The sequence below is a fragment of the Marmota monax genome, unplaced genomic scaffold (assembly GCF_021218885.2).
Source record: "Marmota monax isolate L192 unplaced genomic scaffold, Marmota_monax_Labrador192_F-V1.1 WCK01_AAM20220418_F8-fsc00041, whole genome shotgun sequence".
Lineage (NCBI taxonomy): Eukaryota > Metazoa > Chordata > Mammalia > Rodentia > Sciuridae > Marmota > Marmota monax.
The window spans coordinates 6,565,044-6,590,137 of NW_026695238.1; the positions used below are offsets into that span (position 1 = coordinate 6,565,044).

The following is a 25,094-nucleotide window of genomic DNA, read 5'->3' on the forward strand; positions in this document are numbered from 1 at the left end:
ATTGTCAGAAAGCTTGCCCCACCCCCTTATAAGTTTGCCCTTTCATTAGATGCTGTAAAATACTTAATTAGGTAGAAAAGTTATGTTAAAGGTATAAAAGGGCTTTCTCTTTGAGCTATGGATCTTCTCTAAGGGATGAAAGTAAGGCACAGACTTTAAGTGAAAAGAAAAGCAGTTTCGTGGATGCCACAAAGAGGAGTAAATAAGGCTGTAATTAAATTGCCTTCTGTATCATTGTTTGTTCTGATGCTTCCAGCACAGCAATGAGTCTCAAAAATAAAGGCTGCCAGAGTGCTGAGAACTATTAAAGGTCTCAAGTTCCAACCTAACACCAGGGATAGTCTTGACCTCTACGGACAATGAAAGCCAAAGATGGTATAAGTCTGAACACACAGTATTTAACCCTATCTTGGAGTGAAAGAAGAGGTATCTTAGGTTCTCACAGTTTGTGGGAGCTGAGACCCAGCTTCTGAGACTCTATTCTCTATGACATTTGTGTAAAGATCTAAGTGACAAAATGCGTCACAGACCATATGCCCATGCTAGTTTCTCCTGTGTGTGATCACCAACTGAAAAATTTGAAGGAAAAGGGAATTTCATGAAAACATTTCAGGCTATTATCAAATTATCACTCTTGGGTTCTCTTGATTTTGTTCAAGATGCAAATAGATTTTGTATCTCTTTATAATCTCAAGTATTTTGGCCCCTACATTTGATCAAAACAAAGGTAAACAGGAGAAGTGGTGCTAGTAAAATCCAGATGTAAATGACATCTACTCATCTTTGAGGAGCTTCAGGGCACTTACACTTTTTGAGTGTGTGTGTTTATGGTAAAAAGCATATACCATCAAATTTACCATCGCAGCCATTTCAAGCAATCAGTCCAGTGGTGCTAAGAGTTTTAATATTGTTATGCAACAAATCTTCAGAACTTTTTCATCTTGCAACTCTGAAACTGTACCCACTGAACAGACGTTCCCCCTTACCTCCAGTTCGGTTTCTATGACCATCACCACCTTACATACCTTATATATATGAAATCATATAAGATTTTTATTTTTTGTGGTACTGGGAATTGAACCCAGGGCACTCTATCACTGAGCTACATCCCAGCCCTTTTTAAATTTTATTTTGAGACAGGGTCTTGCTTTGTTGCCCAAGCTGGCTTTGAACTTGGGATCTTCCTGCCTCAGCCTCTCCAGTTGCTGGGATTGCAGGTGTGTACCACTACACCCAGTCGAATTATATAGTTTTTGTCCATTTGTGGCTGGTTTATTTCACTTAGCATAATGTCCTCAAGTTTCATATATGTTGTAATATGTGTCAGAATTTCCTTCCTTGTTAAAGTCTGAGTAATATTCTATTGAATATGTATGACACATTTTGTTTATCCACTCATCCATTGATGGACATTTTGGATTGCTTCAGTCTCTTGGATATTATGAATAATCCTATCTGCATATGGGAGTGCACATATCTCTTCAAAATACTAATTTTAGTTCTTTTGCATTTATACCCAGGAGTGGGGTTGTTAGGGCATATTTGTTCTATTTGTAATTTTTTGAGTAAATTCCATACTGTTTTCCACAGCAAATGCTCCATGTTAGAATCCCAATAGCACAGAAGGGTCCTAATTTCTCCAAATCCTTGGTAACACTTGTTTTTTTCTGTGTTTTTAAAAATAGTAATCTAATTCTAATGGGTGTGAAGTGACATCTCATTAGGGGTTTGAATTTTGTTTTTCTGATGGTTTGTGATATTGAACACCTTTTCCTGTGCTTGTTGGCAATTAGTATATTTTCTTTGGAGGAATATCTATTCAAGGACTTTGCCCATATTTAAATTAGATTATTTGATTTGTTGTTGCTGAATTGCAGTTTTTCACATATTCTGGATCTTTCTTATTTATTTATTTGTTTGTTTGTTTGTTCTGGGGATTGAACTCAGGGGCTCTTAACCATTGAGCCACACTGGTTGTATTTTGTATTTTCTTTAGAGACAGGGACTCACTGAGTTGCTTAGGACCTTGCTAACTTGCTGAGGCTGGCTTTGAACTCACAATCCTCCTGCCTCAGCCTCCAGGGGCACTGGGATTACGACATGCCCCACCACATCTATCATATTCTGGATCTTAAGTCCTTATCAGATATGAGATTTGGAAATGCTTTCTCCCATAGGTTGCTTTTCACTATGTTAAATATGCTCTTTGATTCACAAGAGTTTGTAAATTTGATGTGGTCCCATGTATCTATCTTGCTTTTGTTGCGAGTCTTTTGCTGTTGTATCCAAGATCAATGTCATGAAGCTTTCCCCCTATGTTTTCTTTTAGGAGTTCAATTGACTTGTTTTTAATCCATTTTTATTTCATTTTTGTATATTTTACAGAATTAGAGTTCAAGTTTGTTCTTTTGTACAAGTGTATATCCACTTTTCTCAACACTATTTGTTGAAAAGACTGTCACTAAATGATCATGGTATCCTTATCAAAGATCATTTGATTACACATTTGAGAGATGTTTCTGAGCTCTGTATTCTATTCCTTTGGTCTGTTTGTCTGTCTTTATGACAGTACTGCATTATTTTTTGGTGTGTGGTCAGGTGGGGAGATAGTGCTGGGGATTGAACCCAGGGCCTCACAGCAGAGGGAAGCAGCTCACATTATGGTGATCAAAAAGCAGAAAGAGCCTACTCTCCAGATACAAAATATATACACCAAAGCCACTCCTGAATTCCCACTTCCTCCAGCCACACCCTGCCACTTCAGTTACCAATCCCTGTCAGGGGATTAAGTCACTGATTGGGTTAAGACTGTCATAACCCAATCATTTTTCCTCTGAACTGTCTTGCATTGTCTCACACATGAGCTGTTGGGGACACCTCACATCCGAACCATAACATTAAGTTAAGAGCTCTTCCACTAAGCTACTTCCCAGTACCACACATTTGGATTACTGTAGCTCTGTAATATGTAGTAGAATCAGGAGGCTGGGTGTGGTGGTCCATGCCTGTAGTCCTAGTGGCTCAGGATGCTGAGACAGGAGAATGGTGAGATCAAAAAGCTAGCCTCAGCAATGGGGAGGCGCTAAGCAACTTAGTGAGACCCCGTCTCTAAATAAAATACAAAATAGGGCTGGGAGTGGGGCTCAGTGGCCGAGTGCCCCTGAGTTCAATCCCTGGTACCAAAAAAAAAAAAAAAAAAAGAATCAGGAACTATGAGTTCATGAGTTCTCTTGTTTTGCTCTTTTTAAACATTGTTTTGGCTTTTGGGGGTCCCTTGAGACTCCATATGAATTTTAGGATGAGTTTTTCTATTTTTGCATAAAATACCATTGGGATTTTGAGAAAGATGATGCTGACAGTCTCTGTTCTTCATTAAATGCAATGGAGACTCTAATAATAAAGTAGCAAAATCCACTGAGGCAGCAGACAAATGCTTGATCATTAGGAGTATATATAATTTTTCTCAGCCTCTTTGTGAAGTAAAATTGTCATAGCAAAAAATTATGCAAGTAAACACTTTATCTTATTTTTTCTTATATCTATAGATAGTTTAAATGGACTCCATTAGAAAAAAGTGAGAGAACAATTGATTGCTTTAATCATAGCAGCCTTAATAATAATGATGATGGCTATTACCATAGTATCAGACAATTTGCTTAGTTTTCTGTTATAAAGCATTTACATCCCATTGTCTTATTCTATTTTGGTCTGAAATTGCATTGCCCAATGTTACAGTCCCTGAAATATTAATTCCTCAAAAAGGGATTTTGTGATTAAATAATTTGGGAAGCATTCCAAACCACATTCTATAGTCTGCACTTAAAGATTGATTATTAAGTGCTCTGAGAAGTACTGTTGCAGAGATGTAAAGCTCTATTTTATATAATGTAGTATAAACCAAGCTTTAATGGCCACACATTTTTTAGTAAGCCTATTTATGAATCTAAAGGATGAACTTGAAGGAAAGAATTTTACTTTATCTATTTATTGTTGTGCTGGGTATCAAACCCGGAGCCTCATGCATGCTAAACAAGGGCTCTGTCACTGAGACACATCCCCAGCCTAAGGCAAGAGTTTTAAATAAACATCTTTTAGATACCATCTAGATTGTAAGGACTGAGATTGTTCAAAGTGGTGCAGGAAATAAGGTGGAATTGATTTCTGCTTTTACTGCTATATCAAGGGCTAAAACTGGGAACAGGACTCAGCATGCATGGAGACCTGGGTGTGTTGGCAATAAAGAAACAGAGTGATCCCTCTATGTGCTATTTGTATCATCTCCACAGTGCCCTACGCCACTCTACTTGCAGCAGTGCCCTTGCTGAAAAAGAGCAAACAGATTCCAAGGGTACACTTAGCCAAGCCCAACTCTCCTGGATGGTATCTGTTTCACTGACTTCACATGATGATGATTTTGTAATATTTCCTATAGCTGGAAATAGCCTTTCATTTAGCATGGTTAATCACAACTGATTGGTGTGTGTGTGTGTGTGTGTGTGTGTGTGTAAATATATATAAATATATACATATATACACACACACATATATATATATTTATACATACATAAATATATATTTTTTCCTCCCTGACCATCATATATCCTCCCTCCTCATTGTATTTTAAAGACTGTCTTCTTCCAAAACATGATAAGAGTTCAAAAACCTTTAAACAATGTATTATTTATTTTTCTGGCCACACAGATTCCTTCAGAGTCATTACAATCCATCAACTGTGCATTTGCTGACTTAATCATAAGCAGATTTGGTTTTCAGGAGACTGAGGGAGCTGAAAAGGACAAAGCCATTAGGGTCTTTCACTTCCATTATCAGAGTGCAGGGGCGAGGCACTTCCACCCAATAGGGCAAAACTCTGGACCTAAAGCTCATGCAGTTTTGGAGGCCCATTTTAGGAAAAATCATTCAAATTACTAGGTAAGAAGAAATGTTACATATTTATTTAAATTATAAAGTAAACCTCCACCAACACAAAACATACGAAGTTGACAAGTTTTAAAAAGATCTCAAAGTCTAGAAAAATATCGTTTTTTAATTAGCTATCTGATGCACCCCTCAATAAAATTATTTGCATACTATTTGATTGCCTAGTCATGCAACAATGATCTTATCATTCTTTTTTTTAACATTTATTTTTTAGTTATACCTTTATTTTATTTTTATGTGGTACTGAGGATCGAACCCAGTGCCTCACACAAGCTAGGTGAGCACTCTACCTCTGAGCCACAACCCCAGCCCAGTTTTATCATTCTTAATATAGAGAGACTGAAAGAAAAAAATCAATCTTAGTATGGTGGATCAAATAATACTTCTTGCTTTTTTGTCTTCTTTGTGGTACTGGGGATCAAACCCTGGATTTCATGCATGCTCGGAGAGTGTTCTACCACTGAGCTACAGCCCAAGTCAAATGTTGTTTCCTATTTTTGGTGTGGAAAGGGTCCTCTTGGCTTCATGATGTATTGTTGGTATTGGCATGTAGACTTTTAGGATTGTTACAACTTTTAAGAAGACGTCTCTCTAGGGTCTCTCATATATGAACTGGAAGATTTCAAGATCTGTTGCAAAGAGTAATCTTAAACACTATGAATTGATGAAACGCACCAACCAGCTTACCTTTGTCACCCCTAATGGCGTGGAACATGATGAAGGTAATGTTGAACCCAAAGTTTTCCTTTTACAGGTTTGAGTGTACAGCTCTAGCAGTGGTAGGATTATTACTGGAAATTGTCTTTGCAGTAGGAAAACCAGCAGTAATGGTTCAAATATCCACTGAACCCAAACTATGTATCACCATTAATTTCCTTAGCCATGGTCCCCAAATGCCCACAACTACTCCCATGCTACCCAACACAATGAGAAATAGGACCAAGCGGAAGTTAAAGTGGAGAGAGACCATGGTCGCAAGCATTGAAAATTAAAATATTCTATATCTATAAACTTTGCAAAAACGTATTTCCATGGGAACACTGATCAGTTCAAGCCAGGGGCCTTGAAACAAGCTTCGTTCGTTTCATGGTAAATCCACTTCTAGTTTAAATTCAGGTTTTCTTCCACAAGACATGCTGTCATTTCTCTTGGAAGTATTTACATTTGAATCTTGAATGTAATGAGCAGATCTGTAGAAAACATGAGGCAAATACATAGAAAACAAAACCATGTTTGCGTCCTAGCTGACCAATTTATTAAATCTAATAAAACAATTCCTTGAAATTATGTGAATCAGGATTCTTAACTGGGTTAAAACTGTCTATGTAACTTTAAAAAGTAGACATTATTTGGCTATAAACCTAGGAATTATGATTCTTCGGCACAGGTTAGCCTTGGAATTTTTTATGTTAAGATTTTCCTGTTGATTCTGCTGCTCTGCCAAGTTCGAGAACCATGAATAAAAGCTAAATGTTTGGGAAAATGCCTGTGCCCACTCCAGCTCCACAGGTTAGAAAAAGGGTGAACCAGCAGAAAGATTTTTGACCTGGTGCAAGAGGAGCAAGAAGTTCCCCATCAAACTGACTAGACTGGCAGCTAGTGAGAAGACTGTGGGGTGGATTTGTATTACCCAATTTTGTTGAGCACAAATAGAAAAAAAAAAAAAGCCATTTTGGGTTAGTTTAGGTATATCCATTTCAAACATGGCAGAATCAAGGATTAAAACACCGTATATTGAGTATTGCCCATGAAAAGAAAGCACCCTTTCAATAATTCCTGAAAGAAGTGGTGGAGTAGTTTTGTTGTACTGACTGGGTCAAGTGTCCATTTCTAGACCAACCACTACATCCAGATTGGTGGATTAGCCGGCCCTGGGCACATGGCCACCTGAGGCACACAGGAGTGGGGTCAGCCTTATGGAAAAATGTGACTTGAGAAAGGGAAGGTAGTTCCCCTAAAGGAAATTGGGATTATAGGCAGAAACAACTGATGAACAGGTGTCTGGTGGAGTGATTTCTGGGGCCACTTCTGAGGGTGGAATTGCTTTGTCTTTTCGGAGTTCTCTGACTTGCCAAGCTTCGGGGGGTCCTGCATGTCAGAGGCCTTGCTGCTGATCTGGGCCATGGGTGGGGTGCGATGGAACTTGTGTGTCTACTTACTTGGGTGAGGCTCCTACAAGCAGGGTCTGCCAAAAATTTTTGAGCAGAAGCAGGAATGGCCAGAACGACCCACAGAGCCATTTCTCCTCACTGTTATGGGGCGCAGCCAACTGATTGCATGCTTAGTTTACCAAACATGGTCTCTGTAATGATATATGCTTCATGTTATGTATTTTTTTTTTGCACTTAAATATTACAGATCAGTGGTGTAGTAGGCCCAAAGATGTGGCACCCCAATCCTCCTTCAAGGGAGGGCTCTCTGCTCAGGTCGGGGAGAGCAATCAGCATCCCCCAGGTGACAGCTCCTCCCCTGGGTTGCTGTCATGCCCTTTGTGGGTCAGCCTGTATCTAGAAGCAGGGTTTAAAAGCACAGCCATTTCAGTCCAGTACGGGACAATTCTAGCAGATCATATTTGATCCAGGGCTCCCTTTCAATCAGGGGCTCTAGGGAGCAGTTCACCCTTTCGTCTGCCCAATTCTGTGTCTTCATGCATCCTCTTATAGGTACTGATCTCTAATAAAATTGGTTTCAGCATGTGCTTCCAGAAAAAAACAAATCCGTGATAATTATCATTAGCTTGTGGTATAATTGCCCTTTTAACAGTACAAGGAACGGAAACATTAAGCTTGCAAACTAATTTTTTAAAATTTTTTTTAGTTGTAATTGGACACAATACCTTTATTTTATTTAATTATTTTTATGTGGTCCTGAGGATCAAACCCAGCGCCTTGCGAGCACTTTACCGCTGAGCCACAACCCCGGTCCAACTATTTTTTAATTAGTGAAAAAGACATAAGACTTTCTCGATTCTTTTTCCTTTTTTTTTTTCCTTTGGTGTTGGGAATTGAACCCAAGGGTGCTCTACCACAGAGCCACATCCCCAGCCCTTTTTATTTTTTATTTTGAAACAGGGTCTCACTAAATTGCTTAGGGCTTTACTAGGTTGCTGAGTCTAGTCTCAAACTTTCAATCCTCCTGCCTCAGCCTCCCAGGTGACTGGGATTGCAGGTGTGAGCCACTGGGCCTGGTTTTTTCCTTAAAAGACACAGTGTATCAAATTGAAAAATTTAAATTATCTATTTGCATAATGATTAAATATAACAGAGGAATTGACTCCAAGCTGGGATACAGTTTCTATATAAATTTTCATAAAGTACAGTATTTTCCCTTCATTTATTTTAGTCACTTTTCTTAAGAATCAAACTAGAAAATTTTCTTTGATTTCATCAAAGTTAGAGAGTCTTGTGAATAAAAAGAAGTTATGCTGAGAAAGAGATCTAATTTAAATATCTGGGCAGTAAAGAGTCATTGTTTTCACCATGTTTTAAGTCAACATTTGAAAGATTAAAATAACATTGAACTTGGCCCAAACTTCCAAAAACACAGTATTATTTTTCAGCATTCAAGGCACATGGGTATTTCTAAATGTATCTGAGACGCCAGTTTAAACTGCCTTCTCCTTTCATTGCAGCTGTGGAAAGGATCAATCCATAGAGGCAGGCCTGTGTTAACTTATTTTCTATGAATGGGATACAATGTCCTAACTTAGGCTTTTAAAATTTTGATACTGTTTTACGCCAATAATAAGGGACATAGTTGAAAGAACTCAAAGAGTTCAGAAAAAGATACCATGAGGAAGAACGCTCCTCATCTGCAGTAATTTGTTAATCATGTCTATTTTAATTTCCACAAGTGATTACCTAACACATCTCTCAATCATATATTTACATCACTACTCCTTGATCCACCGAGTTTGAATGTTAAATATTGGCTTTTTGGCTATGATGAGTGAGGATTCAGTTCTCACATCTTCCCAGTCTGTGTTTTTAAATTACTATTTTTTGGTATCTTTATAACTGTAAATAGTATACAAAAACTCTCTCTTACTCCATTGGGGTGTGTGTGTGTGTGTACTGGGGTGCTCTACCTGTGAGCTACATACCCAGCCCTTTTTACTCTTTATTTTGAGACAGGTTTTCACTAAGTTATCTAGGCTAGCCTTGAACTCAAGATCCTCCAGCTTCAGCCTCCGCAGCAGCTGGGATTACAGTGTGTGCTACCATGCTAGCTCCTTCAAGTCTCTCTTGGTTGTTCATCTTCTACCCTTTCTTCCCTCCCTGAGTTCCTCACCTCTGTTAGCTATTATTCAATCTTACACTGTCAATATTGATAAGTTTATATTATTTTTAACCGTAATTAAACCTCCTGAGCTGGTCTGTAAGTTGATTCCATGAGTTGGTATCTACAAAAACGGCCTTAACACTTTTATGAAGAAATTTTGTTTCCATGCCTCGCCATAGGGAATAACTGCAGAGCCATGCAGAGTGCTATAAATATCTACCCTTCTCTGCGGTTTCACTGCCATGAACTCTGTACCTCTCAAAGGGAAATGGTCTAGACATCAAGGCCAAATGTCTTCTGTTTTTTCATATTCTATGAAATACTTAAAACCACACGCAACTTGGTTGTTGAACATTTAAATTATGTTTTTTTGATTGATTTCTTGTTTTTCCAACTTCTTGGTCGCCTTTTCTTTTGTTATCGTTGCTGTTGAATGAACAATAACACACTTTACGCACTGTACTCTGAGAACTTTAGTCATTCTGTTGATCCATTTTTTCCCATTCTCCTCCCCAACCCCTGTTTTTCCTGAGTGTCTTCCTAGAGTCCTCCAATTTCATATTCTGATTTGCTCTGATTTTTTCAGAACAATGACTCAACTCTCCTCTTGATGTCTGTTCTCATTCGTTTCCTGGATAGGGACTGGTTTCCTATATTGCATGTCACCCTTGGTACTCTTCCTTGAGTAAATTCTTCAGAAATAAATGATGCAAAGCAAACTGAGTTCTTGACCATGAAGCAAAATGCCCTCTTGCCCTTGCTGCCCAGGAGAGCTTCTGCATGTCACTCTTGGCTCAAAGTTGAGATTTGTTGAACTCTCTAATCTGCAAAAGTCTCTTTGACTTTATTCCCCTTTTATTTCTGTATTATGACTTTAATGGAATTTCTCAAGGGAAGTACATAAAAAAACCTGTTCTCTGCATGTGGACGCCATTTTGGAAAAAGAAGAAGAAGAAGTAGGATTTTCCTCCTTGCCTTTGGCTTAAAAACTCACTCAGAATCATTAGAAAACATCTAGAAAGCTTAGGACACATCTCTCCCAGAGGAATATACAAGGACAAAGTTCTGCTTGTTCTTTTAAATATAGGATAAGGTAGATTATTGAACCAGACTGGATCTGGGTGCCCTAAGAGAAAATATGGTTCTTATTCATTACCTGGTACTTTAGAGATATTGCCTTCTTGAATATCCATTTCACGGATGGAGAAGCTGAGGCTCAGTGTGTAATTGGTAATTCAGTTTTAAACATAGAACCATCTGATTTCCACATCATGCATGTTGCCTAGAGGCAGCAAGACTGGTACAATGGACAAAAGATGCCAAGAGATGCAAGTTCTGAGATAAGGAAAAGATCACAGTCTCCATTTAAATGGCTCCTAGCCATAGTCAACATGCACGACATAGGTGCTCAGGAACTTATTTGTTAGTAGAAGGGCCTCTTGACAGTTCTCCCTCCCCAAGCTGAACATTCCGAGGGAGCTGGTTTAATTGACCACAGGCCTCATGTGGCAGACAGCCCGATGTCTTCTATTTTAGTTCTGCTATTGAGATGCTCTGCTGAATTCTATCCTCAGCAAACACACTTATAATCATATTGGCATTTCAGTTTCAGAGAAAATAAATCATTAATTAAAATGTACACCACTGAACGATCATAGTACATGTAGGAGTCTACGACGAGAATGGCAGTAAATGGACAATCCATTAATCAATTATGACTACAAATCCAAACCATACTGACAAATGATATTAGTTATGAGACTGTTTTTTTAAAAAGATGCAACTTCTTCACTTATACTGATCTCATGTTTCCTCAGCTTGAAGTTGGAAAAGACTGACATTTTCTGTGCACTAGTTAAAATCAAATATATATTACTGTTCTTAAAACCTACTTCATGACAATGACTATTATATATGCAAATGAAAAAAATTAGAACCGTGGCTCTCCAGATGGAAGCTCTGCAGAACAGATGCCCCCTCTAGATGTGTACTCTGGAGGAAGAGATATTCATCCAAATAAGGGCTAATAATGCAGCCCTTAATGGTTTTAGCTGGCTTCTCATTTACAAAATGACTGACATATGCCGGGAATCAAAGCACATTTAGGCAGAAGCAGTAAACCTCTGCTTCAAGTAGTACAATTTTCAAGCGAGTAGGAAATAGGGGGTATATCTTGTCTTGTTCCTTTAATTACTGACTCAGTTAATTGCTGGATAGGAAATTGTAGTCACTAGAAAACTGCATATCGGCCCAGTGGAAGGGAAATTCAGGGACCTTACCAGACTCAAAGCCCCAGTCTGACAGTTCCGCAGGTTGACAGGAGCAATCCAGGACTTTCCTTAATACATCTCTCCCCCATTATTAATTCCATAAACTTTCAGGACACTCAGTTTTTGCACTACGTAGATGGCGAATAAGTATTTGCCTGTGAGAGTCAAAGAAAGGAAGAAATATTCATGGCACAACCGTATATTTTTGTTGCAGTTAGTTGTGAAGAAAAGGCTTGAATCAGGAATTCAGATGAATTCTACCAATCTTCAGCCTAATTTTATTTTAAAGAAAAGCCAGGCATGACTTGGCCAAAATTTCTGCCCTACACTCAAATATTAATACCTCTATAAACTCAAGATACACTTGAAATTTGAGCAAGGTCAGAAAAAGAAGCCACAGGCTTGGAGAAGCTACTAGCTGCATCCATGTCAGATGCTCATGTCCACTGAAATACTTTTCATCAGAGGAAAGCTTAGTGATATAGTGATATAACATACTATGGTGATATGAGATTCCTGAACTATGTCCCTTACAGTTAAAATCCCAGCAACTTAGAAGGACTAAAAAAAAAAAAAATCAACTACAATTTAGTAGAAGCTGTCAATCGCCTCTCTATGGAAGTCAGAGCTCCATTGGCTCAAAACATGAAACATGGAATTATAGATGATGTAATGCAATTTCAGACCATACCCAGGGAAACGAAGAACTGTGGCCATTATGTAGATAATGAAGATATATCTTTCATTACTGGAGATTTAAAGGACTAGAAAGATAATCATTAGAAATGGGTAAAGGGACTAGGCTATATGGAGAAGATGTATAAAAAGACAACTACTATGATGTCATGTCATAAGGCCATGGGAGTCACAGTCTCTAAAGTATAAATGAACTATCACTTGACCATTTCTTCATTCCCCAAACTTCCTTCAGTGAAACAGTATTTTATTTGTGATAATGAACAGATAACATACTCAAGAATATAAAAATAAGTAATAATCACAAACGTCCAAAAGAAAGCGACACACATTAAGACAATAAGTTGGGCTCTGCTTTTCAAATTATATGAATTTATATATAATTTACAGTAGTAGACAAAATATTTGCAACGATATGGTAGTTGTGATTGGAATACAGAAATGCTGTTTTTAAGCTTTACCAGTCGGGAACAATTCCACAAGTTGCTGGCCAGATGAGGAAGACAGACCTGAACTTCTCTGCTCTGTTAACACTGGAACTGCTAACTGCATTGGCTGATGGGAACACCTCCTTGCAAAACACAAGCGTTCTGAATCAGTTTGCAAGTAATCTAAAAATCTGAAGTGCTTAAAAGAAAATTGATGACAAACATGCTCTCTTTGTCAATCCTATAATATTTTCAACTTGACTACTAACAGTCACAATGCTTATCCAATTGCTAAAACTTCAAAAAAAATGCATTAAATAGAACTATATATTGTGAGGCTTTGAAGACATTTCACTGAGCTTTGCAAAGGAGAGAACAGAGCCCCATAACTGAGCACATGAGCCACAGAGTCTCAGGGGAGTCCTTCCTTCACTAGGACATTATGAAAATTATTTTTGCACATTTCTACCCACAGACATCGTTTGGCAAATAGGTGAGTTCTATAGTTCATTTGTTTTAAATAAAAGTTCTTATTTAAAGAAGAATAATCCTGAGTCAATTTATCGATTAATTACGCATGTACGCATTCCGTCATATATCCAGCAATCACCTTCCCATGGTCTAGAATCTGAACTAAAAACCCAGAGGGAAATTCTTGTCTGTGGGAGGCCCTTGAACTGAAAGTTCATTTAAGTCAAGGCCAAGTTCTTGGCTAAATTGGGCCAATGGGAAGATGAAAAAGCAGAAGCAGTGGGTGAGAGTCGGGCCAAGAACCCACCAGGGTGAGACACAGAGGCACAGGCAGAGACAGTTGGCAAGGCCCAAACAGATGAGCACAGACCTTGGCTTAGGTCAGTTTCTGATCCTTGCCCACACACTGTGATGACCCCGAGGTTCTGGGAGACTTTCCTGATGCGCTAAATTGCTGCCATATCTCTTCCATTTTACCGTCCTCTGGTTTTGAGGGGGTTTCTACACCATAGGACTCAAAGAGCCTGGTTCATAGTGGATGCCGAAAAGAAATTGTTCCTTTTGGACTTGATGACTTTCCTGGGCTTCCTGTTGACTCAAAGCAGAATCTATTTCTTGGAGACTGGTGGGAGATAAGACATTATATTAATATAATGCCCCTTCTAGCGAATTAGAAAGATAAGAAAAAGAAGGAGGAAGAGGAAGAGGAGAAGGAGGAAACACTTTGGGGAAAGGTGCCTACAGGGACTTGATCCTTGGTTCATTAGTTCACCTGACTCCTTATCGCAGACGTTGATGCTTGGTGCACGGATGAAGACGCACCAACATTCAACTAGACGGGAGGGAACACAAGCAGGGCAAGCTAGCAAGGTATACACCTGTAACCCCAGCTACGGGGAAGCCAGCCCGGGCAGTGAAACCCTGTATCCAAAGGAACTTGAGGGGTCATTGGGGATATAGCTCAATGGTAAAGCACTTGCCTAGCATGCCCAAGGCCCTGGGTTCAATCCCTACTACAAAAAATTTTTTTTTAAATTGACTTGCCATTAATTATCTCCCTAAATAAAATGATCATTTGAGAGAGGATATCTACTTTAAGTTTGGGGAATGAAGAAATGTCAAGCGATAGTTCTGTAAGATTGCATAACACAATACAGTAGAGACTCCATATTAGTAGATTCTGCATTAACAGATTCAATCAACCCCAGATAAATATTTTTTTAAATTGTGTCTATATTAAACACATACAGGCTTCTCCTTCTTCTTGTCATTGCTCCCTAAACAATATAGCATCTATTTATGTAGAATTTATATTGTATTGGGTATTAAGTAATCCAGAGATGTTTTAGTATACAGGAGGGTATGTGAAGGTTGTTGGCAGGTACTGTGCCACTTCATATAAGGCTCTTGAGCATTTGCAGATTTTGGTACCCACCTGTGGGGGTGAGGGCCTATGGATATGAAGGGATGGCTACATTCCTGCTTCCACTCTTACTTTCTGTATTATGGTAGTTGTGTGGTATTTATTTACCCTCTTCAGCATAACATATCATGGTAAAGTGAACCATCCTGGATTAACATAACCATGCTTTGTTGATGATAATGACTTTTTTTTTTTTTTTGGTCCAGGGGGAATGAGCCCAGTGGTGCTTAACCACTAAGCCACACCCCAAGCCATTTTTTAAAAATATTTTTTAAATTTAGAGACAGGGTTTCGCTAAATTGCTGAAGCTGGCAGTGAATTTGGCAATCCTCCTGCCTCAGCCTCCCAAATTGCTGGGATTATAGGAGTGAGCCCCCTTGCAGGGTTCTGTTGACATTTAAGTCTATTTCCTTTTGGTCTTTTTATTTCTATATTAAAGCTGTGTTGTTATTGTAAGCATTTTTCTTAGTCATTAAAACAAGAATATAGCCAGGTGTGGAGGTCCACACCTGTAGTGCCAGGGACTCAGGAGGCTGAAGCAGGAGGATCATGAATTCTACACCAGCCTCAGCAATTTAGTGAGGCCCTAAGCAGCTTAGCAAGACCCTGTCTCAAAATAAAACATAAGAAAAAAGGGCTGGGCTTATGGTTCAGTTACTAAGTGCCCCTGGGTCCTATCCCCAGTATTAAAAACAAACAAACAAAACAAAAGAAAAAACAAGAATATGGGATATTGTATACTACTTTCAAACAATACTATAGTTACAGAATTTCCAAATTTCTACAAAATTTTCACAAATATAATCTTAATCACAACACAATGTTTTACTGTATGAAATTAAATCTATCATTTCTCACTGGAAATTTAAATTCTTTCTAGATAATTGTTGTGCTTATACTTTGCTTGTTTTTATGTTAATGAAGACTTCTTCATCACAGTGTAGAGGTTCTTTTTTTTTCTTTTTTAACCTATATTTGAATCTTTTAAATATGCTTTGGTATTTAAATAGTCACCATAAATCTTTTCAATTGATATGAGATTTAGATATTTCCACTTAAGATGCAAAGGAATTTATTAAACCATGTGAAAGAATCTGTGATTCCATTCTTGGGGACTTGGTTACTATTGCTAATAGTATTTTGGATTTGGGAGGCTGTCCTCCTGGACTGTCCAAGGAAAGTGATTCAGTGCTAATATCTGGAATTCCTTCCCTGTTGGTACTTTGTTTAAACTTTATTATACAACAAAAGTGGCACACATTTTAAGTCAAATACAGAAATGCTTAACAAAATTTAGTAACCTGCCTCTACTGCTGCTCAGTCTCCTCAGGATAACTTGCATTAAGAGTTTGCTGTGCAGCCCTCTAGAGCTTTCCTAATGCTCACTTCAAAGTATATGCATATACTGGTGGTGCACACCTATACCCAGCGGCTCAGGAGGCTGAGGCAGGAGGATCATGAGTTCAAAGCCAACCTCAGCAACTTACTGAGATCCTGTTTCAAAAAATATAGAAAAAGGATTGGGGATGTGGCTCAATGATTAAGCACCCCTGGGTTCAATTCCCACTACCCCCCACCCCCGCAAAAAAAAAAAAAAACTAGCACATACCAAACCTAAGGAGTTTTTTAAATGGTTATTATACCGCATATACTACAATGTCTTTTTCATTGTCATGGACATCTCCAAAGCCATAATGCACACTTAACATTCTTTTTAATAGCCATGAATAGCACATGGTGTGGGTGTATCATAATTTATTCAATCATTCCTTACAATGAACATCCAGGTTGTTCAAAGGTGGATTTTTTGCCTTTATAAATAATATCTTAATAAAATTTCTTAAACATGTGCTCTTACATATAAGTTATTATTTCTATATGATACATTCTTCTAAGTAGAATTCTTAAGGCACATATATTTTGATTTTCAGTAGCTATTTACAGATTAATTTTGTAAAAGGCTATAGTCACAGGTATTTTGGGCAGTTATATATTAGATTGTCAATTTCAGCCCCACCCTCAACAACATTGGCTCCCATGGCTCTTAACTAACAATCTGAAGTTGAAATATTGTCTTGCTTAATTTACATTTCCATACTACCAGTGGGCCATGAACATTTTCCAGTGTTTCTTTTGTTTTTTGTTTTTTGGGTTTTTGGTTTTTTTTTGGTACCGGGGATTGGACTCAGGGTCACTCCACCAGTGAGCCACATCCCCAGCCCTATTTTGTATTTTATTTAGAGACAGGGTCTCACTGAGTTGCTTAGCACCTCGCTGTTGCTGAGGCTGGCTTTGAACTTGCGATCCTCCTGCCTCAGTCTCCCAAGCCGTTGGGATTACAGGCGGTTTCTTGAGGATCCTTGTTTTGTCTTTCATGAACTGCCCATTCTTTCCCTGGATGGTCTGTCTTTTTCTTAAGGACTAATAGGAAGAATCTGTACATAGAGGGAAACCAGACCTGGCCCATCAGATGATGCAGTCATTTTGCTCCAAAATACCATTTGCTTTTCAATTGTGTTTATGACATATTTTCCCACATAACTTTTCAAAGTTAGTATAAAATGTTATTGTTTGAGGGCTTATTTCAGGGGGAAAGTCAATTATACCAGCATCATTGATTCACTTAATTATGCATTACCCTGAGTTGAAATACCAGCTTGGTTCTATATTAAGCTACCGTACATCTTTATATTTATTCCTGTCCTCTCTATTTTATTGTATCGCTCTATCAGCATCACTATTATGATATATCAGGGTAGAGTGTTCTATATTGGAGAAAATAAATAATTAAAATAATCATGTTACATTGTTTATTATAAATATACCATTCTTACATTCTTTCAATACTACCCCATAGATATTAAAATATAAAATGTTTTAGGCTAATGTATAGCAATGCCACCTTATCACAGTGGCTTTGCAATACATTTTAATGTGTAATAAATTTGTAATACATTTTAAATTTTAAAGGCAAGATAGTTTCCATCCCCTGCATATGTGTCCATGCGCACACAGGCACACACACATCTTTCTCCAGAATTATTGCCTTTTCTCAGATTATTGATATTTCATATAAACTTTATGTTCATTTTGGTTAGTTTTAAACATTGATGCTCTTTTTGGTTTTACAATAAATTTTTGCATTCATTTAGAAGTGATTTTCTTTTATTTATTATTATTATTATCATTATTTTTTGTGGTGCTGGGAATTAAAATACCCAGGGCCTGGTGCATTCGAGGCAGGCATTCTACCAACTGAGCTATATCCCCAGCCCCAGTGATTTTTATTTTTAATATTAAGACTTCCCACATGGTATCTATTAGCCAAGGTTTTGTTTTATATTCATCAGTTGAAAGTTTAGTTTTACAAATAAAACTTTTTTGGGGTAATGGAGATTGAATCCAGGAGTACTTTACCATTAAGCTACAACCCCAGTTTTATTTTATTTTTATTTTGAGACCGGGTCTCTCTAAGGTGACCAGGTTGGCCTCCAACTTGATTCTTCTGTCTCAGCCTCCAAGTTGTTGGGATTATAGGCATGAACCACCGTGACTGGATGTTCGCTTGCTTTTGGTTTGGCCAATACGAATGGAATATTTTTTCACGTTTCTACTTTTAACTTATTACTGCTATTAGAAAATAAAATTATTGTGGCTTTTTGTATATTTATCTTGTATTTAATCACATTAACAGTTTCTCTTATTATTTTTGGAAAATGCAATGATATTAAGAAAACATAAGACATTTTGGTGTCTTCTTCTCAATTTTTTTTTCCAGTACTGGGGTTTGAACCCAAGGTCTTCCACATGTGAGGGAAATACTGTATCAATGAGTTATATCCAGCCCTTTAAAAAAAATTTTTTTTTGAGGCAGGTCCTTGCCAAGGTGCCCAGGCTGGCTTCAAACTTGAAATCCTCCTGCCTCCGCTCCTGAAATAGCTGGAATTATAGACATGTGCTACTGTGTCCACCTTTTCTCCCCCAACACTTACAATGACTATTTTCTTATCTCCTTGTTTCAGGTAAGACTAAAAATTATGTTTGTAGGTACAGTTTGTGATCCTATTTTTAATAGAAATTGCTTCAATGTGTTATTTCATATGTTTGTCATGGTATTCTTATAAAGTTCTCTACTCTATTTCCTTCTATTCCATGCTACTAGTGAGTCTTTGTTGAAAATGATAGACATTCTGTTCTCTTTTAGAGTGTTGTTTAATAAACCAATTTGATAGATTTCTTAAAGTTGAATAATACTTATGGAATAAGGATATTTAAGCTTTTAGAAAACAATTTTTATTTCAATGAAAGATTTATTAGGGTTATTCTTTTGTATTTATTATACAAAATAAGTCATCATTCCTAAAATCACATATTATAAAAAGCCATATTCTGGAGAGAAATTACAGGGTATCATACTTATAAAATAAATTGTTTAGATAGACTTTGGTTCTCTCTTCTTTCTTTCTTTCTTTTAAAATTTTTTTTTAGTTGTTGATGGACCTTTATTTTATTCATTTATTTATATGTGGTGCTGAGAATTGAACCCAGTGCCTCACACATGCTAGGTAAGCACTCTCCCACTGAACCACAACCTGAAATATACATTGAAACTTGTAGATTCAAGAAAGACTAAGTGTAGCCAGGAGGGAAAGTTTCCCTTTTTAATCAAATACATGGGGAAGAGGAATAGATTGTAGTGGCCATAATAAACAGGCTGATGAGAAGGATGATAAGAAAGTTGCTTTTATTTGAAAACAAACAAACAAAAACATTACCTTGGTTGTCAGGTTTGCATTTTCGTATTTCATCATAACTCAAAGCACTTTATTCACAAGTATTCAAGCTCAGGCAATTTGCATCTTTCCAGCACATTCATCTCTGTTCACATGTCATTGATTCCTAGATCAAAGGAAAGCAGACGCCACACATGTGCAATAATACGGCACCAATGTAGCAGTCCTGGTCCTATCCTCTATTTGTACTTCACAGTCTCTATTTCTGGTCATGGAGCAGCCCTGCTATGATGGAAATATTTTTCATAGCAGATTTATTTTCCAATGTGAACAGGAAAAAGTATGTCCAGGAAATTATGCTGAAAATAGAGCACATAGTCTAAGATATTATTAGCCTCAAGAATAAAAATATGATGAAGGTGTCTCTTGGCTTCCCCTACTGCTTCTTACACACAGGTCAAAATCTGAGCTTCTACTTTCAGTAAACTGAATAGTGTGGCAGCTAAGTAGCATGGTCACAAAAGATAAATTTGTAAAGATAGGCAACATCTGATTTTTCACTTCTTGAAGTAGACCACAAGAATGCTTTTAGGCAGAGATGAGGACAGAATGTCTTGGTGAGGTTTTAGAGCCCTGGGAAGAGCTGGACACTGAGTCCTGCTCAAGCTACAGAGGAATGCCTGAATTTCCACGGTTAGAGCTTCATTTCTTTTGCACAGTTTCTTACTGTTTTAGGATATAGCACTACTCTGAGACACCAAGGGAAGTAATGGTATGCATCCCAGGAAAAAACACATAAACTTCAACCCACTATGTTTCATACCATTTGCAATAAAGGAAATTCATTTTCCTACTTACATATAAAATAAAAACAATCTTTATGCCATGTTTCACTCCCATTTTTTAAAGTAGAAATTAATGGCCATTCTTCAATTATCAAGAATACAAGTAACAATAAATGTTGGCAAAGATGTGGGGGAAAGGTACATTCATGTATTCCTGGTGGGACTGCAAATTGGTGCAACCACTCTGGAAAGCAGTATGGAGATTCCTCACTTGACCCAGCTATCCCACTCCTTGGCATATAACCAAATATCAGCATACTATAGTGAGGTAGCCACATAAGTGTTTATAGCAGCTCAATTCATAATAGTTAAGTTATGGGACCAATTTAGGTGCCCTTCAATACATGAATGGATAAAGAAAATGGGGTACATATACATATTAGAATATTAGCCATAAAGGGGCTGGGGCTATAGCTCAGTGGCAGAGCACCTGCTTCACATGTGTGAGGCACTGGGTTCAATCCTCAGCACCACATAAAAATAAACACATAAAGATATTGTGTCTATCTACAACTAAAAAAAATATTAGCCATAAAGAAGAATGAAATTATGGCATTTGGTGGTAAATGGATGGAACTGAAGACTATCATGCTAAGTGAAATAAGGCAATCCCCAAATACCAAAGGCCTAGTGTTTTCTCTGATATGTGGATGCTGACACACAATAGGGGGTATGGGGGCGAGAAGAGGAGGTTCACTAGATTGGACAGAGTGGAGTGGGGTAAAGGAAGAGGGGATGGGAATGGGAAAGACAGTAAAATGAAACAGATATAACTTTCCTATGTTCTTATATGAATATACGACCAGTGTAACTCCACATCATGTACAACCACAAGAATGGGAAGTTTCACTCCATGTATATATGATATGTCAAAATACATTCTACTGCCATGTATAACTAAAAAAAAGAACAAATAAAAAAACTTTAAAAAGAAATTAATGACCATTCTAGAAAAAAGTATGCAAAATTATTGCATAGATATGCAAAAAATACACCACACTTCATACAAACAAATAAAAGGTCCACTCTAATCTGGTCAAAGTGAATTCAACACAAAACTGCTGTTGCTTAGCTTGAATGAGAGAATGGAATTGTGGAATGCTGTTTGATCAAATAAATGCAAATGTCGTCTTTGACAGTCAGTGAATATCATCTTTCGTTTTGACTGACACGTGATGTTAACTCTCCATTGCATACAGTTCCCAAAAGAGTCATGGAATCGGAGCTCCCACAGCACACTTTGTGAAACAAGGACAAACTTGAGTCTGCCCAGATTTCTCCAAGGCTCTTTTGAGTGAAGCCAAGTAGCATCGATTCCTTTGTGAGGTCATTTTTGGCAGAGTCTGCAGACTTGATGTCAGCAAGTTTAGGATCATGAACACACATTTAATTTCAAGATCACTGGAGCAGAAATAGCTATCAAAAGACTTCTGCAGGGTTCCAGGTATCTACAGATTTTTACTTGTAAAAGTTTTGGGAAAAAAATTTTACTCTCCACTTCAGCATAAAGAAACATTGTTTTTTTTTTTTTTTCTTTAGCTTTGAAAAGTTAATATGACTGTCTCCTCCCTTCCCTTGCCAAAGCAGCAGTTTGGACAGAAGGGTTCATAGTGGTTATGCAGCCTTCCTAATAGCATGTAAAGCTTTGAATTCTTTCTTTGAAGAAAGAATCACTTCATTCAGTTGATCAAAAGTATCCACCCAATAAATCAGTGAAAAAACTCACCCACATCCCAGTTCTGAGCGATGTTCCTTGTCCTTCCCTGTTTTTGGGGGGGTGTGGGTGTGTGTCTGAGGATCATTCAAATGCTCAAGGCTTGTCTTCTAAAAGGCCAACACATTTCTGTCTATAAGAAAGTAATTTATCTTCTACTGGCCTCTCTTAATTGAAAGGAAAAAAAAATCTTGAAATAGTGGTGATTTAAGGTCCTGAGTCTGATGAAGACAGTGTTGTTCATGGCAATGGATGTGATTCATTGCAGAAAAGACAGCTGCCAACTTTTCTGCAGAGCTCTAAGTGCAGATGTTTGTCAAGCATCACAAGATCCATCTTAACATGGAGTATTAACATTCTTTTTCTAGAGGAAGGTCTATTCTGGGAATTCCACACTGAAGTTATCAGTGGTTTTGCATGTCCAAAAGGGTGTTGCAAAGCCGGGAGTCTTTGATGGTATCAGTGCAACACAAGATATCAAATCCCAAAATGTACTGATATGTCATACTAATTGTAGAGCTGACAGTCCCTCTGTGATCTCTTAAACAATATTAAAAGAAATGGCCACAACTCTGGAATGATGGCATCCTTTCATTAAGGGAAACATTTCAATTTTCTTCCTCTACTTTAAGGGACAAGCCAGCTTTCCCATGTCCATGGCATATGGCTTCATAAGATCTCTGCAATTATATGTGGGCAACTTTCTTTCTAATTCGGCTTGTGGTAAGTAAGATTGGAGAGAGATTTTGTGCTAGAGTAAATACTTTTCTTTCTTTCTTCCTTTCTCTCTCTCTCTCTCTCTCTCTCTCTCTCTCTCTCTCTCTCTCTTTCTTTGTGCTTTACCACTGAGTCACATTCACAGCCCTTTTTATTATTTTAATTTTGAGACAGGGTCTTGCAAAGTTTCTTAGGGCCTCCCTAAATTGCTGAGGCTGGCATCTAGATATGATTCTTTTGCCTCAGTCCCCTGAGTCCCTGGGATTACATCCATGTGCTACTGAGCCTGACCACAAATACAAATTTTGGCCAGTTTAAGTCCTTATTGAATTATCATCTTATCATCAATTTTCTCCAAAACGAATTTTGTTTTGTTTTTTAAAGTAGGATGCTATAAAATTTCACACATTGTGTTGTTGTTGTTGTTGTTTTGAAGAGGATGGGAATATTGTCCTGCAGAATATCTCACATTTTGCATTTTTCTAACTGTTTCCCTGGGAGTCCTGTTTAACTTCTTTCTCCCTGGTATATCCTATACACTTGAAATGATGTGCAATTGATGTAATAAGATTCAAGTTAAGCCTTTTGTGTAGAAACAGGTGATGCCATGAACTTGCTGGATGACAGAAGGAAGCCCTTATGGTCAGTTGGTCCTACTGTTACTGAGATTAAATTTGGTCAGTTGGTTATCATAGGGGCAGCCAGAACTTTCTTTTGTAAATATCCCTGTTTCGTATTCAATTTGCAATTAATCTGTGGGGCAATCAATCAGTCAAGATTAATACTTTGGTACCATGCAAACATCCTACCAACTTTTATTTGCCTCTTGACATGAAATTACTCTGTATAGACTGAACTTGTTTAAATCATACAGTTTGGTGAGTTTTTTTTTTTTTTTTCTCACAGTAACAACTCTTTTTTTTTAAGTTGTAGATGTATACAACATCTTTATTTTATTTTTTATGAGATGCCGGGGTTCCCTGGCCCCCAGTTTGGTGAGTTTTGAAAGGTATATAGACCTGTGAAATCATCACACAATAAAGGCCATGAACATGTTAATGACTCACCTTCAAAATGTTTCTCTTGCCCTTTTCTCCCTTCACTCAACCCAAGGCAATCACAGATGTTTTCTGTCACTGTAGAGAAGTTCATATTTCTACAATTTGACATAAATTACCCACAATATGTACTTTTTTATGGTCTAGCCTCTTTTGCTTAGTATAATTATTCTGAGATATATCCAATTTGTTGAGTATATCTATAGTTTCATCCATTTTATTACTGAAAAGATTCCATTGTATGGATATTATAGTATTTATCCATTCACATGTTGGACACTGGGACATTTTTTTTTGGTTTGGGCTATTAATATAAAGCCACTGTGAATATTTATTTACAAGTTTTTGTATGGATATGTGAATTCATTTTTTTCTGGGCAAATACCTAACTGGATTACATGTGGTAAATATATGATTTTTCGTGCAGTATCAAGGATGGAACCCAGGCTTCATGTATGCTAGGCAAGCGCTCTACCACTGAGTTACATCCCTAGTCCTGATCAAATTTTAAGAAACTACCAAACTAATGTCCAAAGTGGTGGTTAGAGTCTGTAAACAAGTCAAAATAACACCTGGCATTTTGCCAGGGGAATGTTAGAGTTCGTAAACAAGTCTGGATGGTGCCTGGCAAAATGCCAGAGGGAGTGGTTTGAGAAGTAACAAAAGTGAGCCATTAAGTGTGGAGATTCCTTATTGGTTGACTGATGTATCTAGTTTATGCTAATTAGATAAGCTGTGTGGAATGTATAAATACTGCTCCTGTCCTGCAATAAACGGCTCCCACTCCTGCTGTATCAATCTACACAAGTTGTTCATCACCCCCCGGTTATTTTGCTGCAGCCGGACTGCGGCAAGTGGTTGTGCCCTTTTACATCTTCTCAGCAGTGTAAAAGAATTCCAGTTCTGTCATATCCTTGTTAACCCTAGTTGTGCCCCATCTTTTTAAAATTTTTGCCATTCTAATCTGATTGCAAGTAGAATCTTGCAGTCTTAACCTGCATCTTTCTAATGACTAATGGTATGGTCTTTTCATGTAGTTATTTGCCATCTGTATATCTTCTGTTATAAAATTATCTATTCAATTTTTTGTCCCCCACCTTTTTTGTTTTGTTTTATTTTGTTTTGTTTTGGTTTTTGGTGCTGGGGTTAAGCATAGGGCCTCAAACAACCTGGAGGGAGTGTGCTTTATCACTGAGCTACCCGTGCTCTATTTTTTAAAATTATTTATTTATTTTTAATTTATTTTTTAGGGGGATACTGGGGCTTGAGCTCAGGGACACTCGACCACTGAGCCACATCCCCAGCCCTATTTAGTATTTTATTTAGAAACAGGGTCTCACTGAATTGTTTAATGCCTTGTTTTGCTGAGGGTGGCCTTTGAATTCCTGACCCTCCTGCCTCAGCTTTCAGGGTGGCTGGGATTTCCGGCATGCACCACCACACCCTGCTTAGTTTTTTTTTCTTGTCATTGAGTTTTGAGAGTTCTTTATACATTCTGGGCATAAGACCTGTATCAG

At 37.7% G+C, this 25,094-nt stretch overlaps 1 long non-coding RNA gene across 1 annotated transcript in view; it reads left to right on the top strand.

Annotated features, from left to right (window-relative positions):
• Positions 1-25,094, top strand: part of LOC131423990 (uncharacterized) — a 33,703-nt gene that overhangs the window by 1,315 nt on the left and 7,294 nt on the right. The window contains exons 2-4 of the long non-coding RNA XR_009226295.1: positions 18,385-18,532; positions 21,288-21,532; positions 22,435-22,525. This is a non-coding gene — a long non-coding RNA (uncharacterized LOC131423990). The remainder of the gene's footprint in view (positions 1-18,384; positions 18,533-21,287; positions 21,533-22,434; positions 22,526-25,094) is intronic.